This window comes from Pteronotus mesoamericanus, unplaced genomic scaffold (genome assembly GCF_021234165.1).
Source record: "Pteronotus mesoamericanus isolate MK-2021 breed Mesoamerican mustached bat unplaced genomic scaffold, CSHL_Meso_final contig_163, whole genome shotgun sequence".
NCBI lineage: Eukaryota > Metazoa > Chordata > Mammalia > Chiroptera > Mormoopidae > Pteronotus > Pteronotus mesoamericanus.
Genome location: NW_026555064.1, coordinates 18,834,726 through 18,851,448, shown reverse-complemented (window position 1 = coordinate 18,851,448; position 16,723 = coordinate 18,834,726).

The following is a 16,723-nucleotide window of genomic DNA, read 5'->3' as shown; positions in this document are numbered from 1 at the left end:
AAAATATTTTACATATTACACATATTTTCAAAGATTCTACCTGTGTGGCAAAAAAAGCATTACCTTTATTTTTCCTCTTCTGATGACTCTTTGGAATTTCTTTAAACCCCCATTGCTGACTGAATGGATGTAGGTGAAATCCCTCCGGTTACTTGAGCCCACACTTCTGCGGCGGTTCCAAAGCACACGCCTCGCGCCTCCTGTATGAAACAGTTTTTCCTCCTCTTTCGCTAAGGGGGCGGGGAGACAGAAGTGGCTCATGAACATTTTCTCTCCTCTACACTGAACATGTGGTGCACCCTGTTGTGGTGGACAAAAGCCAGAGTAAATAGTTGAAAAAAAATAAATTTTTAGATTTGTTGATTAGACAGGAAGAATACTGGTTTCCTGTTTCAGGATGGTTTTACCTCTTTATCTACACAGTACCCCAGCTAATGCATTGAACACAACGGAGGACTTTTTACATAATCAGCTAGAGAAATACTAAGATGAGGACACATGTCATACTCTTGGGTCTTGAGATATTGTTTTATGATGTTTTAATTTTAACATGTTTCTTGTATCTGTTTCGATCTCTTTCTGTCTATGGAACTTTTTAAAAAACACAGTGTTCAACAAGTAAATGCTCAGGAAATGTTTTGCATCCAAGGATACCGATGTCAGGATGTGCAAGGCATTTATTCTTGTCCCTTTATTGTTGCTGGGCATCGAGGGCATATGACGAGAGCTGGAGTGTTGCGAGACCAAGGATGCCGCTCTCCCTCTTGGTCCCCGACCCCAAGGGACCCCCTGAGCGATCAGATCCCTCCCGTGTCCATTCCATTTCTCCCCCGTCACCCACAGACAACACACATGCACACTGCTTATAGTCCTTTCAATGTGAGGCAGAAAACAAGCATAGCCATAGGGATCCCCAAGTATGTCTGAAGGAGCCTACTAACCGGCATTTCCGGACACCCTGTGCGCACCCTTTAGGAGAAAGATGACGCGGTGCAGCCAGCAGGCCGAGTGCCGGCAATGGCCCACTCCGTGTGGCTGGGGCGCGTAGCCCCCGAGGAAACGGCAGGCCGCGGGGCAGGAGGGCCCCCTGTGGGGGAGAGCAGTCCTCCGAGCAGGGACACCTGCACCCGTGTATTCCAGGGTGACTCCTGCAAGGCAGCAGCCAGAGCTTGGTGGCGGCAGTTACTAGGAGGGACATCCATGATCATGCCTGGACCACCTTCGTGAAAAAAATGAACGAACTATTAACCCCTATAAAAAACACAGAGAAGGTTTGCATTCAAGGGCACTGAGCCTAGTTTTGTAATAAATAGACTTTGCATGTGTTGTATGTAAACCAATCCAACGTATGTTTCTAGTTTTTCTGTTTTCACCTCATTAATAGATTTGCACTCATCCTCTAAAGCTCCTGGGACACACGAGGGTAGCAATAGCTATGAAAGAAGACGAGTATCTTTCCTAGTCGGTAGACAGATGAGGACATGGGTGTGTGCCAGCCTGTCGCCGGAACCACGTGCTGGCTGACCATCCGGATCCGCACTTCTGATTTCATGTGGGGGGCATCCAAGGCACAGTGCGCTCCTTTCTCAAAGACATCGCTCATGACTCCATCATTTCTGCTGCCACACTCATTTCTGGTCCAGATGGCACGCAGACATGCAGCGCCGATGGTGCCCGCAACAAGGGGGAGGAAAAGCCCAGTGTGCTGGCGCCCAGTCTCGCTGAGTGAGGCTTCCTGTTGCGCAGGTTGGAAAACTGAAGCCCAGAGAAGGTCAGTCACTTCTTTTGGGTCATTCAGCCCTTAGTGCAGAAAGGGACAGGGCAGGATTCAAAGCCAGAACATTCTGACTCCAAAGTTCACTCCCCTGCCACTTGTATTCTTTCTGAAAGAACCCGAGGTGCCGAGGGCACACGTGCACGGAGACGTGCAATCCTGGACAAAAGGCCTGCGGTGCTTCCAGAGGGGCGGGGAGAGAGAGTTTTGAAGAAGGAACAGGCTTTAACCTGGGCGTGGCAACATGACCAGACTGCTGCCAGGTACTTTAGGGTCTGGAGGCGCGGTGGGCAGGCAAAGGCTAGGCACTCAATGAGCGTCCTTGCGAAGGACAGAGAACTGGGTCGGTGCTGTTTATGCAGCAGGCAATATTCTGAAGAACAGAAAACAGTACAATTGAAAAATAAGTATTGTAGTTCCTCTGGTGGAAAAACAATGAAGGAAAGCCAGTTTAGAGACAAATGGTTTTTTTTTTTTTTAAGAAGAGAAGACATGGGCTAGAGAAAAAAATGATCATGATCTTTTCTTTATATTACTAAAAAAATGCAAAACACCTCTCTGTACCTTTCAAATCAAAACCACAAAATTAGTATTCATTCTAAGGGAAAGGCTACTACTCAGTGATCTTGTTTCGCTTCTCTAAAGATTTTGGTGTCGCATCCTGGCATCATGAGCTCAGGCCTCACCCTTCCAGAATGGAAGGACTCAGGCCCACACATTGCTCCGTGTGGGGGCTTTTCCAATGCGGCCTTTGATGTTCTCGGAGTCTTGGTTATCTAGTTCTCCGGCTATTTCCATGAGAGAACGGGTCAACATGGCCACACTTACGGGACCCTGTAGAAATGTCATTGCTGCCAGCACCGTTATGGAGGTTGGCTTCATTTCTTTCTTGAAAATCCTGGGGAGAAAGCTCTCGTACTCTGTGTACTTTCACTTTTTAGCATTTCTGGCCCATGAGCTGGCCTCGCTGGCTGTAGCGGTGGCAAAGGCAGCAGGAGACTGCTAGCTATACCGCGAGTCACCTCCCTACTTCCCCGTTGAAAATAACATTTTTCTATTCAGTAAGAAGCTATTTAAATTGCTTATTAGCATTGTTTGTGACCTAGTCTCTTAGAATCAAGAGCAGCCCAAGTTCTGCAACAAAGGAAGTCCCTCCTGTGCCTGGGGCTGCTGGTCTGTGAGTTACACGCACTGCATCCCTCAGAGCTGACCACCCAGGACTCCGCCTCCTGCAGGAATCCCTTCTTCGTGACCTCTGGCTTGGCTCTGGAAAGCTTTAATTTGGTCTGGAACTTGATTCCTGTGTTCTGCATCTCTTGTCAGGATCTCCAAAGGCCTCCTGGCTTTGCAAGATGCATTCTCTCCCTTGGACATTCAGGCATATTGTTGGGCGATCTCCATACCTCCCAGAATTCAGCTGGGAGCTGTGTTTCCCACGAACATCTGCGTTTCCTCAGGCGTTTCCTCAGTCGGTGCCCAGCGCTTGTCTCTGTGGCCCTGGGGCCCTCCACAGTGTGATGCCACGCCTGCACGTCTGCCCATGTGTCTTGGTTGTGTCGTTCGTGTGTGCTTTTTCTGTGTGGCCACTTTTAATGGTGTCCATAACCTTTTGGAATGGGAGAATTATTTGCTTGGTCCTTGTCATTTTGCAAGTGTTTTCAAATTCACTCTCTCACTGAGTCACATTTTACTGGTGAGAAAATTGACATTTGCAGAGATTGAGTGACTTGCCCAAGATCACCTTCTGAAGTTAGAGGTGAAGTTACCGTAGTTTTTTGTGCATAATACACACTTTTTTAACCCAAATTTTTGAGGGAAAAATAAGGATGTGCATTACACATGGGTATAATGACTACGTAACGTGGGCATAATGGTATAATAATCCTGTGTATAATGCGCACAAAAACATTGGGTACCCATTGTACACGGCAAAATACGGTAGGGCAGGAACCCAAGCCTTCCTGGCCTGTCTTGGTCTCGTGTGATTTCCGTGGAAGATAGAGGTGCCCAGTGCTAGGCCCACGAGGCCCTGTGGAGAAGGCTGGGTCCGAGGACGCCTTCCAGCCCTCGCCCTGCACTCTCTGGGCGTCGCCCTGCCGCCTGGGCCACCCCTGGTGGCAGCGGGACGATTTCCAGGAGCTCAGAGCTGCCGAATGCACACAGGAGAGGGAGGTTTTGTTCATGGTCTGAGTCTCCTTTGGCTCCGGGAGTCTCCTAAAATCACTCGGGCACGCGATGTTTTCCTGGCACTTCTCCTGCGTCTAGAGCAAGGAAACGCAGAGGGCACTGTGGATGGGAGCCGGAGGTGCAGGGCTCTGCCCAGCCGGGGCCTCGGCCCTGCCGGTCCGGGGACTGCTGATGGGGGCTCCGTCCCCGGGGGAGCTGAAGCTGAAGCCAGGCCAGGGTTCGGCGAGGTGGCACTCGGCACTCCAGTGGCTCCGTTTGGGCCTGTTGTCTTAACACTAAATTTTTATGTATGTGTGTGTGTATTTCTCCTTCCCCTCCCCTCTCTCTATAAATAAATAAATAAATGTCCTTATTTCTGATTTTAAAATTATAACATCTAATTATAAAATAATACATATTATAGAAAATTTGGAAAATACAAAGAAACTTAAAAAATTAAATGACAATTAACTGGACTCTTACCAGGTAAAGATAACTCTTGCTATCACATATTGGTCTATGGCCATCTAGCCTTTTTTTGTGTGTTTTCTTTTTTACATACTCTTTTTCCCTTAATAATGTGTCACAAATATCTCATATTAAGTATTCTTCTAAAACATTAGTTTTAACACTTGTAGGATTCTCTTGTGTGACTATTCTTTTACTGGAATTTACATTAATCCCAATCATTCACAATTATGATAGTGCTATAAGTCACGAAACTCTTTTGCACATAAATATTTGTGCAAGTTTCTGATTGTCCTCTTAGGTTAAAAGCCCAGACATGGAATTCCGGGGTTTCCATGTGCACAGTTGTAGGTTTTTGATGCTTATACAGAAAGTTCCTACCACCTGACACCCCGTATCAGTGGTAGGGGCCTCTTTCCCCGCACTGCCTGCGTCGTTTTCACGTTGTTGAGCAGGGCAGGGAGTGTGAGGGGCCCCGGGGGGGGGGAGGGGCGCGGGGGCGCCTGCTGCCTGGCGGGCGGACTCCTACCGCAGGTCCGTGTGTGCGGGTAGGTCCTAGTTATCGCTCACTGGCTGTGGGACTTTGAACAAGTTGTGTCTGCCCCTGAGCCTGGCTTTTCATTTCTAAAATGACAGCGTGGACTTCCCTAGACTCTTGGGAAGGGCGAGGAAGAGCTTAAATGAAAGCGCACGGCACTGAGCTGTTCACTTTGAGTGAATGCGTGACTGCATGACCTGTTCTGGGTACGCCACCCCCACTTCCATTTAAGATGTGTTTTTTTTTTTATGATGACACTCGCTTTGCATAATTTCTCGATATCATACAGGTTTACCAAGCTGCCTGACTTAAGGGTTGAGAAGGAGAGAGGTGGCAAATTTTACTGTGCTGGCATTGCCCAGGTTAAACTCAGGGAAAAATCTAATTAATGGACCAAGTAATTCGAATCATTCTATATGGTCACTGGTGGTAAGGTACAGCAGAAATATTGCATACTAGGTCAGTTGCATCCAAGGGGATCCCTGTTCATTATGGGGAAGGGACAATTATTTTCATTTTACCCATCTAGATGCTCGGCTGAGATCAACCCTTCCCCTGCCCCACCTCCCAAGCTATAGTGAAAGAGAAATTAATAGGAGAAAAAATAAACAATTTTAATCACACACACATGTACCCACAGGGGCCTCATAAAGACACGAGGCTCAAAACGCAGCCAGACGTTTGAGACTTAACATGCCATCCTCAGCCAAGGAGGGAGAAGGGGGTCTGGGCCCGCGGCCTGGGAAGGCCGTGCCCGGGAAGGCCGAGGAGGGCGGCGCGGCCAGCTACCCTGCAGAGAAGCCTCTCGGTGACCAGATTGTCTCGGGGGACAGCCCCCTTCCTGGTGCAAGCCTCCTTTCTAATATAAATTTTCTTTGTAGATGTAGGTGTTCCTTATAAAAGGCTTAACGTTTATTCTGTTTTTGGAGCTTCTCCTGACTGCAGTTTCTGAGTCAACTAGAAATAGGATCCTTATGCCCAAGAGGCATATTTTGAGGTGGCTTTTTCTGCTCCCCTTCACCATCAACGCTGAATTACCTTGCTCTGTAAAACAGACACAGGGAGGGAAGCCTTGATATAAGACAGTGAGTGCAAGGGGATGAGTAGGCAGTTCATTACTAAGGGTAGCATGTTCTAGCTTCTGTGGCAGAAGTGTAAACATATAATCAATGGAATGCAATGGAGAGTTCAGATATAAACCCTTAACGTTTATGGCCAACTGATTTTTGACAAGGGTGCCAGGAAAATCTGATGGAGGAAGAATGTTCTTTTCAACAGCTGGTGCTGAGACAATTGTGTATCTACACGCAAAAGAACAAAGTTAGACCTCTCCTTTACACCACATACAAACATAAATTCAGAATGGGTCAAAATGGATCCGAATTTTAGAGCTTAAATTACAGACTTGAAATAAAACACAGGAGTAAATATTTTTGCTTTGAATCAGGCAATGGTTTATATTACTAAAAACAAAATTAATAAAAGGAAAAAATTAATTGGACTGGACTTCATTAAAATTAAAAACTTGTATGTTTCAAAGGACACCATAAAAAAGTAAAAGGACACCCACGGAATGGGAGAAAATATTTGCAAATTAAGAATCTTCTAAGTTATTTGTATCCAGAATGTAAAAAGAAATCTTGCAACTGAACAACAAAAAGACAAATAACCCAACTTAAAAAATGGCCAAATTATTCAAGTAGGCATTTCTCCAAATAAGATGTACACATGACCAGAAAGCACATAAAAAATGTTCGTTCTCAAAAGCACATCAAAGCCACAATGAGATGCCTTCATACCCATAAGGATGACTAAACAAAAAAAGCAATGACAAACATTGGCAAGGTTGTGAAGAAATTGGAACCACGATGTATTGCCAATGGGAATGTAAAATAAAATGATACAGCTGCTTTGGAAGACAATTTGGCAGCTTTTAAAACATTAAAAATCAACTACTAAAGTATACAACCCAGCAGTTCCACTGCTGGATATATATCCAAGAGAAATGGAAACATAACCACACAAAAGCTTGTACACGGATGTTCACAGCAGCATTCATCCGAAGAGGCAGAAAGTGGAAACACCACAAATCCCATCAACCGGCCTGTGGGCAAGTAAAATGTGGTGTGTCTGTACAGTGGAATATGACCTGGCAATAAAGATACTCAAGTACTGATGCATTCTCCAGCTCAGGGGAACCTTGAGACCACTGGACTCATTTCAAGAACCTGGTCATAGAGGGCCCAAGATGGTCTGCTTCCATGTATGAAATGTTCAGAGGAAGCAGATCCATGGTCCCAGGGGCTGGGTTCATGGAGAATGAGGAGCGACCGCTTGTGGGCTCGGGGTTTCTCACCAAGTGCTGGAAATATTCGCAGTTTGATGGTGAGGATGGCTGTTTAACTTTGCAAATATGCTAAAACCACTACATTGTACACTGAAGGCATGTAAATTACATCTCAAAGCTGCTGTTATTTTTTTTTTTTTTTTTTTTGCTAGCTTCACGGTTGTGGTTGAAAGGTAGTACACTTTTGGTTTGTGGCTATACTGAAATAAATAAAGTCCCCAAATGAAACTGTATTTCTCTCTAAGAATTGCTTATATAAACAGCATGTGTGAAAGCTGTGTTACTATGATTAGGAAGACTGAACTAAATGAATTAAACTTCATAAATGTCTTCATAGTTAAATGGTAAGATACCACATGCTGTTCAATCACTACTACTATTGCCAATTTTCATCACCTAAATTAAGTCCCAAGCCTTGAAGAAGTGGTAATGCTTTTTCTTCAACTTGTAAATGAAAATGGCAACCTTCAACACATCAGTATATCTGAATGTCTGAAAACTGTATTTCAAGGTAAGTAGCTGTAGGAAGGAAAACAATAGGAACGTGGGGCGGTTCACAAAGGGGACGCCACACCTTCCCTGTCACTTGGTAATGGGGTTTCAGTGTTTCTTGGCCATATATACTGGGCTAAAAATTCCTATCCAAATCATAAATAAGTCAGTAACTAGAAACAGACTAGGTAAAACATTATATTTATTAAATTAGTGGAAAATGGTTAGTCTCCCACTGTCTCAGAATTTACTATTTAATCCCAATTTTCAACATATTTCTTCTATTTCTCCAGATAGACAACAGCAAGGCCTGGGGTGGGGGCGGGAGAAGGGGGGGCATTCAGTGAGATTGGGAATAAACCCACTGCCCCCACTCTGGTGTGTAACCTCAGAGAGGCTCACTTTCTGAGAAGGAGCAACTCTTTCCCCAATTTTAAGTCAATGTGAGGTTGAAGATGGGAAAAACAGAGATGAAACCACAAACCCATGGCACACAAGATAGAGTTTGAGATTCCGTGAATGAGCAATCACAGAAACAGCCATTATCTTTTAATTCTGTCTTCAATATGCATGTGACTCAAATCTTCCATAACTGGGGGTATTGTTTCAGGGACTTTATTAAATTGGAAAAATTATTGCACATGGATCATTAACTCCATTAAAGAGATAGTTCAACTATATCTGAACCTAATTTCTAAGAATACAAATGCTTTCCCGAGTTACCAATTTTTTTCACAGCTTTATCGAAGTGTAATTGATATATAAAATACTGCACATATTAACATATACAGTTTGATGAGGCTGGACATAGGCATATCTATGAAACCATCACTGTAATCAGGCTAATAAACAGACCGACCTTTTATTCCCCTCTTTATGGTAATAACAGTCAGTGTGAGATCTGTTAGCGAACACTTTAAGCACACAATATGGTATTGATAACTATGGGCACTAAGTCATGCAGCTAGAACTTACTCATCTGGCACAAATGAAAGATTATTCCACTGAACATCAACTCTCGATTTCTCCCTCCCTTCAGTTCTTGGCAACCGTGCTACCTTACGTTTCTCTAAGTTTAACTTTGTTAGACGCCTTGTGTAAGGGGAATAATGCAGTATTTATCCCTCTCAAACTGGCTTATTTCACTTAACATTAAGTCCTCCAGGTTCATCCATGTTACTGCATATGGTAGGATCTCTTTCTCATTAAAGGCTGAATAATATTTTATTGAATGCATATAAAACATTTTCTTTATCCATTCATTTGTTGATGGATGTTCATTATAGGTTGTTCCCATATTTTGGCTATTGTGAATAACTTCGCAGTGAACATAGGGATGCAGATATCGATTCTTTTGAACATACCCAGAAGTGGAATTACTGGATCATATGATAGTTCTACTTTTAATTTTTTGAAGAATCACCATACAGTTTTCTGTAGCAGCTGCACCATTTTACATTTCCATCAACAATGTACAAGGGTTCCAATTTCTCCATATCTTCCCAACATTTATCTTTTGGTGCTTTAAACAAACAAACAGCCATCCTAAAAGGTGTGAGATGCTATCTCATTATGATTTTGATTTGCATTTCCCTAATAATTAGTGATGTTGTACATCTTTTCACATATAGGCCATTTGTATGTCTTCTCTAGAGAAATGTCCAAGTCCTTTGTTCATGTTTTAATTGGGTTATTTGTTTTTGTTTTTTTCCTCTATTGAGCTGTAGAAGTTCCTTATATATTTTGGATATTAACTCCTTATCAGATATATGTTTGGCAAATATTTTCTTGCATTCTGTAGGTTGCCTTTCATTTCATTCTTCTTTGATGTGCAAAAACTTTTTAAGTTGGATATAGTCTCCCTTGCAGACATTTGTTTCTGTTTCCTGTACTATTGGTGTCATATCCAAGAACTCATTACCAAGATCAGTGTGAAGAAGATTTTCTCCTAGGAGTTTTAGAGATTCAAGTCTTTATGTTCAAGTCTTTAATCCATTTGAGTTGATTTTTGTGTCTGGTGCAAGATAAGGGTTCAGTTTCATTATTTTGCATGTGGATATCCAGTTTTCCATACATACAAAGTTTGTTGAAAAGATTATTCTGTCCCCATTGTATTATACTGTACATTTGCTGAAAATTAATTGACTGTGTATGCATAGGCTTATTTCTGTGGTCTCTATTCTTTTCCACTGGGCCATATGCCTGTCTTTATATCAATATCATACAGTGTGCTTTAAAAAAAAAAGATTTTATTTTGTTTTTAGAGAGAGGGGAAGGGAGGGAGAAAGAGAAGGAGAGAAACATCAATAGGTTGCCTCTTGTATGTGCTCCAATCAGGGGACCAAACCCACAACCCAGGCATATGTCCTGACTGGGAATCAAACAGACAACCCTTCACTTTCAGGACAATGCTCAGCCAACTGAACCACACCAGTCAGGGCAATGGGATTGTTTAAAAGGTTTTTTTTCAGAGAGCTCATTCATAGTACATAAAAACATAACTTATTTTTGTATGCTGATTTTGTAGCCCCCAACTTTACTGAATTTGTTAGTTCTAACAGTTTTTTTTTTGGTGTGGCATCTTCAGGGTTTTCTACATATAAGATCATGTCATCTACAAAGAGATAATTTTACATCTTCCTTTACTATTTGATTGGCTTTTAGTTCTTCTTGACTAATATTTCTGGCTAGTACTCTGAGTAGTGTGCTGAATAGAAGCAGTAAGAGTGGGCATCCTTGTCTTGTTAGTAATCCTAGAGGCAAGCTTCCAGTTTTACTGTTTAGTGTATATGGCCTTCATTAGATACGTTAAGGTAATTTCTTCATTATTTTTTAAAATAAGCTTTCTGTCCCTTTTTCCCTCCCTCCCTTTCTTACACTCCACAATGCATATATTGGTTCATTTGATAATGTCCCACAAGCCCCTTAGACTTCCTTTATTCTTTTGCATTATTGTTTTCATTTTATTCTTCTGACTGAATAATTTCAAGTGACTTCAAGTTCATAGATTGTTTCTTCTGCTTGATCAAGTTGATGTTGAAGCCCTCTGTTAAATTTTTCTCTTCATTTATTAAATTATTGAGCTCCAGAATTGCTGTTTGGTTTCTATTTTTGGTTTTCATGTCTGTTGATATTCTCACTTTTCTCATGTTACTTTTTTTCTAATTTTATTTAGGCATCTGTGTTCTTTTGTAATTCACTGAACTACTATAAGATGATTATTTTGAATTCTTTTTCAGAAACTACATAGATGTCCATTTCTTTAGAGATGACTACTTGAGCTTTATTTTTCTTCAGTTCCATCATATTTCCATGAATGTTCCTGCTCCTTATAGCTTTGCACTGGTGTCTGCACATTTGAAGAAACAATCATCTCTCCTCATCTTTACATATTGGCTTTGACCAGGAAAAATCCTCACCAGTGACCTTTACAGAGTTTCTGGGAGCCTCTCCTTTTCCAAGAAGCAGCTGATTCATTCCAACATTCCTAATTTGTCCTATTGTTTCCCCAAATGGTATACCTTTAGGAGGTATATGTCTGTCCTCCAAGGTAAAAGAGTTTTACCAACTGTTTCCCAAACAAATTTCTAGAACCTACCAACCAGCAATAATAGCAGGGTGCCCATTGCTTCTTGTTCCACTTTTTCCACTTAACAGATTTCACGTCATGTTTAGGGTTTGAGACTTGTAGCATTTCACTTTCAGGTACCAAATTCTGTTTCAAATAGGATACCCCAGCTATAAGTAATAGAAGCCCTGCTTCACGTGGATATGAACACCAAGGACATTTATTTCGTATATTAGGAAATCTAAAAGTAGGGTAGACTCCAGAGTTAGCTGATTCAGCAGCTTAGCAATGTCACCAAGGACATATTTCCTGCTGCCACAGAGCTGGCTTCCTGCCAAGAGTCGTTACTTGCCTGGTCATAATGTGGCTGCAGTGAGGAAAAATGTACTTCCCTGTTCACATCAAGTGGGAGTGAAACTTAGCTCCTTGTCCCAGAAACTTAAGTAGGTCCTTGACCGAAATTGGCTTAGGGTCTGCCTATCCCCTAATAACCAGTTCCAAAGGAGACAGTCTTACCGTGGTTGGCTTAGACTGGTCTGAGCTAGAATGGGTGTTGGAGCAGTAGCTGCAGTTGCCTCTGCAACCAAGCTTACCTCATTGTCATTCCCATGCAAATGAGCACCTCGTCCCTGCACTCTCCTGCACTGAGATCTCCCAGTGAAGATTCTGTTAGCTGCATAAGTAGATGTTGGCAGAAAAATTGACCAAGCTATGCATTTTTTATTTCACTTTGACTTAAGTAATTATCAACAACCACACTTTATAGTTCAATAAAGCTAGCTGGACATCCTGTATTTTTTAGGAAAGCTTTAAGGTAGAAAATAACCCAAATACAGTGCTTAAATAAATGGGAGTTCATTTGTGTCATAAATCTGGCTATATGTACTTGCTTGTATTGGCTTAGTGGCTTCACAATGTCAAGGTTAATGTCTGTGATTCTCAGCCTTAATTATATATGTATGTCTGTCACCTCATGGTGACAAAATGGCTGCTGCAATTCCAGACATTTTTATAATTCAAGCAGGAAGAAGGGGGCAGGGTGGTAGGTGGCTATGGAGAAGGGGTCCAGGTAAACCAAACAGTGTCAGCCACACACTGCAAACTGTGTAAAATATGTAAGTATATGCTATCCAGTGCAGAGTATTTACTTTCTTCCAGAAGTGGAAATGAATTTATAGGCGGCGATAGGCACACGGATCTTGATTTGCCCAGTCCAGCCACCCCACCCTGTGGGAGTGCCCCGGGGGCATCGCTGTGGCAGCTCTCCTGGACAGGCCAGGCTGCGTGCTCTTCTGGGCTCCTGTCACCTTGAGGTTTTCAGCCCAGCTTCCTGGGTTCCTGTCCAGAGGCATCCACTTGGTCTGGAGAAGTGAATTGCAACTGAGGCTGCAGGAAGTTGTGGCTGACCTGGTTTCTTACTCTCCCACAAATGGAAGTTGTTCTCATAGCTCCTTCACAGTGTCCGTGTGAGGAATAAGAGGCCCCGGTCCTCTCCTCCCCGTCTGCCCCTGCCCTCGTTGCTTCTGTGTTGTGCGGCTCTGCAGACGACGCAGACGCCCGGGCTTCGCTGCCTGGGCCCCAGCACTTGCCCCCGACCTTGCTTCGACCCCCTTACCTTCTCCCTGGCTGTCTCTGCAGCTCGCTGGACAGTGGGCGTGCAGAGGCTGCAGGAGGAGGACAAGGGGCTACGGCGGGGGGCCTCGGCCTTCCTAAGTCCTGCTCTGCTGCCGTGGCATCCGGCACTGGATGCAGAGGACGGCAAGAGCGGGGTACTACCCGCCGCCTCCCCACCACCCCGGCCGGTCCTGCTCTCCACAGAGAAAAAAGCGAAGTCGTCCCAGCGACTCAAGGACAGCCGCACCTCCTGGGCTCCCCGGGCCAACGCAGCCAAGAGGAGGTCGCTGCCTTGCGCTGCCTTCGGTTCCATTCTGTTCTCTGTCAAACAGAGCCCCTGTGGCCTCCGCCTGGGCCTCTCCTGAGCCTGCTGCTCAAGTCCTGCTGTGGGACACCCCCTTGCCGCAGGCACGGTGGTTCTGTTCTGAGGCTGCGAGAAGTGGACACTCTCTCTGGACTTCTGCGCCTGGGGAGCTGGCTAATGGTTTTTCACAACTGGAGTTTGAGGGGAAATGGCACATATTTTCATTTTTTGATGGAAGCTGGATGCTCAGGCAGAGAGGTCATAGGCCTGTTGAAAGTCCGCGCCAGAGCCGCGTACCTGACTCCTGAGAGCAGGAAAGGGCCGCGAGGATTCGGCCGCAAGAAGCGCCTGGCGCGGGGGAGCGGTGACGGCGGCCCTTCGCAGGGAGGCGCACCTCCCGCGCTCTGCTCTCCGGGCGCTGCAGGGTCGGCCAGGCCCGGCTGTTTGGGAGGGCGGGGTTCTTCTAACGTCTTTTTTCTTTTCATCCCAGTGCTGGGCATGTTACTGTTTTTCCTACTCAGAAGCAAGCCTGTGCTTTTTAGATCCTTCTGCAGCCGTGGGTGGGCTACGAGTCTCCTGCTTGCTGTTGGGAGGCGCGGAGACTGCTGTCCCCTGAGCCGCTACGGGCCACCCCTGCTCGCGGGGAGCGCAGAAGGCGCACCTGAGGGGAAAGGGAGGGAAGTCACTGATGCCTTGTACGACCTCCGGAAGGCGCCTGGCCTGGCCTTCAGGCGCCGTCAGGCTGAACCCCTCCCGCTCGGTCCTTCCACGCAGCTGCCCCCGGCCGCTCCCCTCCGCGGCTCTTCCCTCCCCGAGAGGGGCCTCGCAGGCGCGCCAGCTCTCTGGGCACCCGGCGGCCTAGTCAAGTGGACACATTAAATGAATCATCAAAAGCACTTTTCACGATATATAGTCTTCATGAGCATAATTTACGTGGCCATTTGGGAGTGCTGTATTTTTTTTATAGTTTTCTATTTTTTTCCCACTTGTGAATAACACCATGAAGGACATGTTCATATTATGATTATTTCCATATTTTAAACTATATCTTTGGAATAAGTTCCCTAGATGGGCTTCATTTTGTTTGGGGGTTGGGGTGTGCGTTAAGTTTCCTAGGGTGGCTGTAACACAATCCCACCTCTTCAGTGGCTTAAAACAGCAAAACTCACTCTCACAGTTCAGGAGTACAGACATCAAAATCAAGGCTTCGGCAGGGCTGCTTCTGACGAAGCGTCTTTTCCTTTCCGCCCTCCTGGCTTCCGGCAGCGGCCGGCAGCCCTCGGTCTTCCCTGCTCATAGCCACGGCGCTTCTCCCTCTGCCTCTGGGTCCACGCCGTGCTCTTCTCTGTGTCTCACGCGTCCTCGTTATAGGACGCCAGTCGTTGGTTTCAGGACCCACCCAAATCCAGTATGACCTTGTCTTCACTAATTATATCTGCAAGACCCTATTTCCAAATAAGGTCATGTTCCCCAGTTCCACGGGTTAGGACTTCAACATAATCTTTTTAGGGGGCACAGTTGAACGCAGAGCTGGGTACCTGGCTATTCCTGGTGGGTACTGTCAAACTGGGTCAAAGAAGTCCTGTCTTTGTTTGAAATATGCCAGCGGGGTATGAGTAGTTTTATTTTATGTGTTTTATAATCTTAGTAGTGACAGGCGTTCCTTGGAGACATTGTGAGGCTGGTTCCAGAGCCCCACAACAAAGCAGGAATCGCAGGGAATCAAGGGGCATGGCCTTTTGGTTTCCCAGGACACATAATCAAAGTTATGTTCACACTGTACTGTCATCTATTAACTGTGCTATGACATTATGTCTAAAAATATATACATACCTTCGTTTAAAAACACTTCATTGCTAAAAGAAAAAAGAAAAAGTGCTAACCACCATCGGTGTTTCCATCATTCTGGAAACAACGGAGGTTGCTCAGTCGCACCCTGGGACAGGCACGGGAAGCTCACTTGCGTACACCATCGCTGTGGCTCGGCTCGGCTAACAACGAACTGACCCTGATCTCCACTTCCCCGTTCACGCATGGCTTCTACCCTCCTATGGCCTTTGTTTCTTGCTCCTACTCCCTGTCTCCTGGCTTCTGTCCCAGCTGTTGTGTGCTGGTTGTGATGCTGAGTGTCCTGAATTCAAACTCCCCAGAGTGTGGCTTGGCCCACGTCGGCCCATCCTGACGTCAGCTGAGCACAGTGCTAGGTGGGGTGGCGCCCAGAGGACAGGCCTCCGGGCTGAGGGCCGGGGCACTGATGGCCGCCTTTGGTCTGCCGGGGCAGTCACCTGTAACTGCGGTGGTGCCCCCTGGGTCAGCCGCGCGATGGCCCAGGCCAGGAGTTGCCCTTGGAAGGAGGGCCAGACACTCCGAGGCTCTCCCAGGGGTCAGCGTGGCTGGCCCGGCCTGTCCCTTCGCAGCCCGCGCCCCACCCAGGGAAGCCCTCCAGGAGCGAGAACCGCAGAGCAGAGCCTGGGGAGCAGTGAGGGCGGGCAAGGGGCGAGGAGCACATGGGCAGAGGCAGCAGACCGGGCTGCCGCACAGACACCCGGAGCGGCTCGTTGTGCACGGGAGACGGCAAGCAGCTGGGTGTACCCAGGACGTGAATGTGCAGGCAAGCGGGGCAGCTGGGTCAGGGCCAGTGACGAAGGCCTGTTTGCCAAGTTACAGAGCTCGGACGTGGAGTGAAAGGACGTCACCAAAATGTTTTCAGTGGGGAAGTAGAGTAACTTTTCCTGGTTCAAGTGCAAAACATCGGTTTAAAAGGAACAGAACTGGCACCATGTCAACTGATTAGGAAGCTATTGTAGAGGGTGAGGAGGGCAGGGCACAGATGCAGAAGGTAAAATGGGCAAAACTCGATCACTGAGCTGAGAGCAGAGGCAGTGTCGGGAGGGCGTTCAGCACAACTCCCAGGTTTCCCATGTGGGCGACCCCTGGGAGGCCCCTTCCACACAAGTTCAAGGACTTAACACCAAGGACAGCTCTGGGAAAGATGAGGGTGCCCAGGTCAGTTTTAGACATTTGGCGTGTCTGGTACCCCAAGTGCACACATTTGGAAGCCTGCATCCAAGTTCAAGTGTCAGTTCTGCAAAGAAAGCTCCCCTGCCTGTTGCAGGCTACGGGCAGGCCTGCGCCGCCTCACATCCCACCCTCGCTGTCATGCTAACCGCAGCGGCAGGTCAACAGCCAGCTGCGCACCTCGCTGGTTCCTGGAACTTCCAGAGGACAGGCCGCATCGCCCCGACCTCGGCCGGAGCCCTCCCCACAGCAGCACCAGTAAACATGTACCAGGTGAACGCTAGGTGCTTCTCAGCCACCTGCGGGCGAGTGACTAACCCCGCACCTGCCACACGCAGAGCTGGCGATTCTGGGAAGCATTGCACTTGTGTGACCGCATGCAGTGAGTGCAGGGTTGCCAGATGTAGCAAAAAACCCAGGCTCCTAGTTAACCT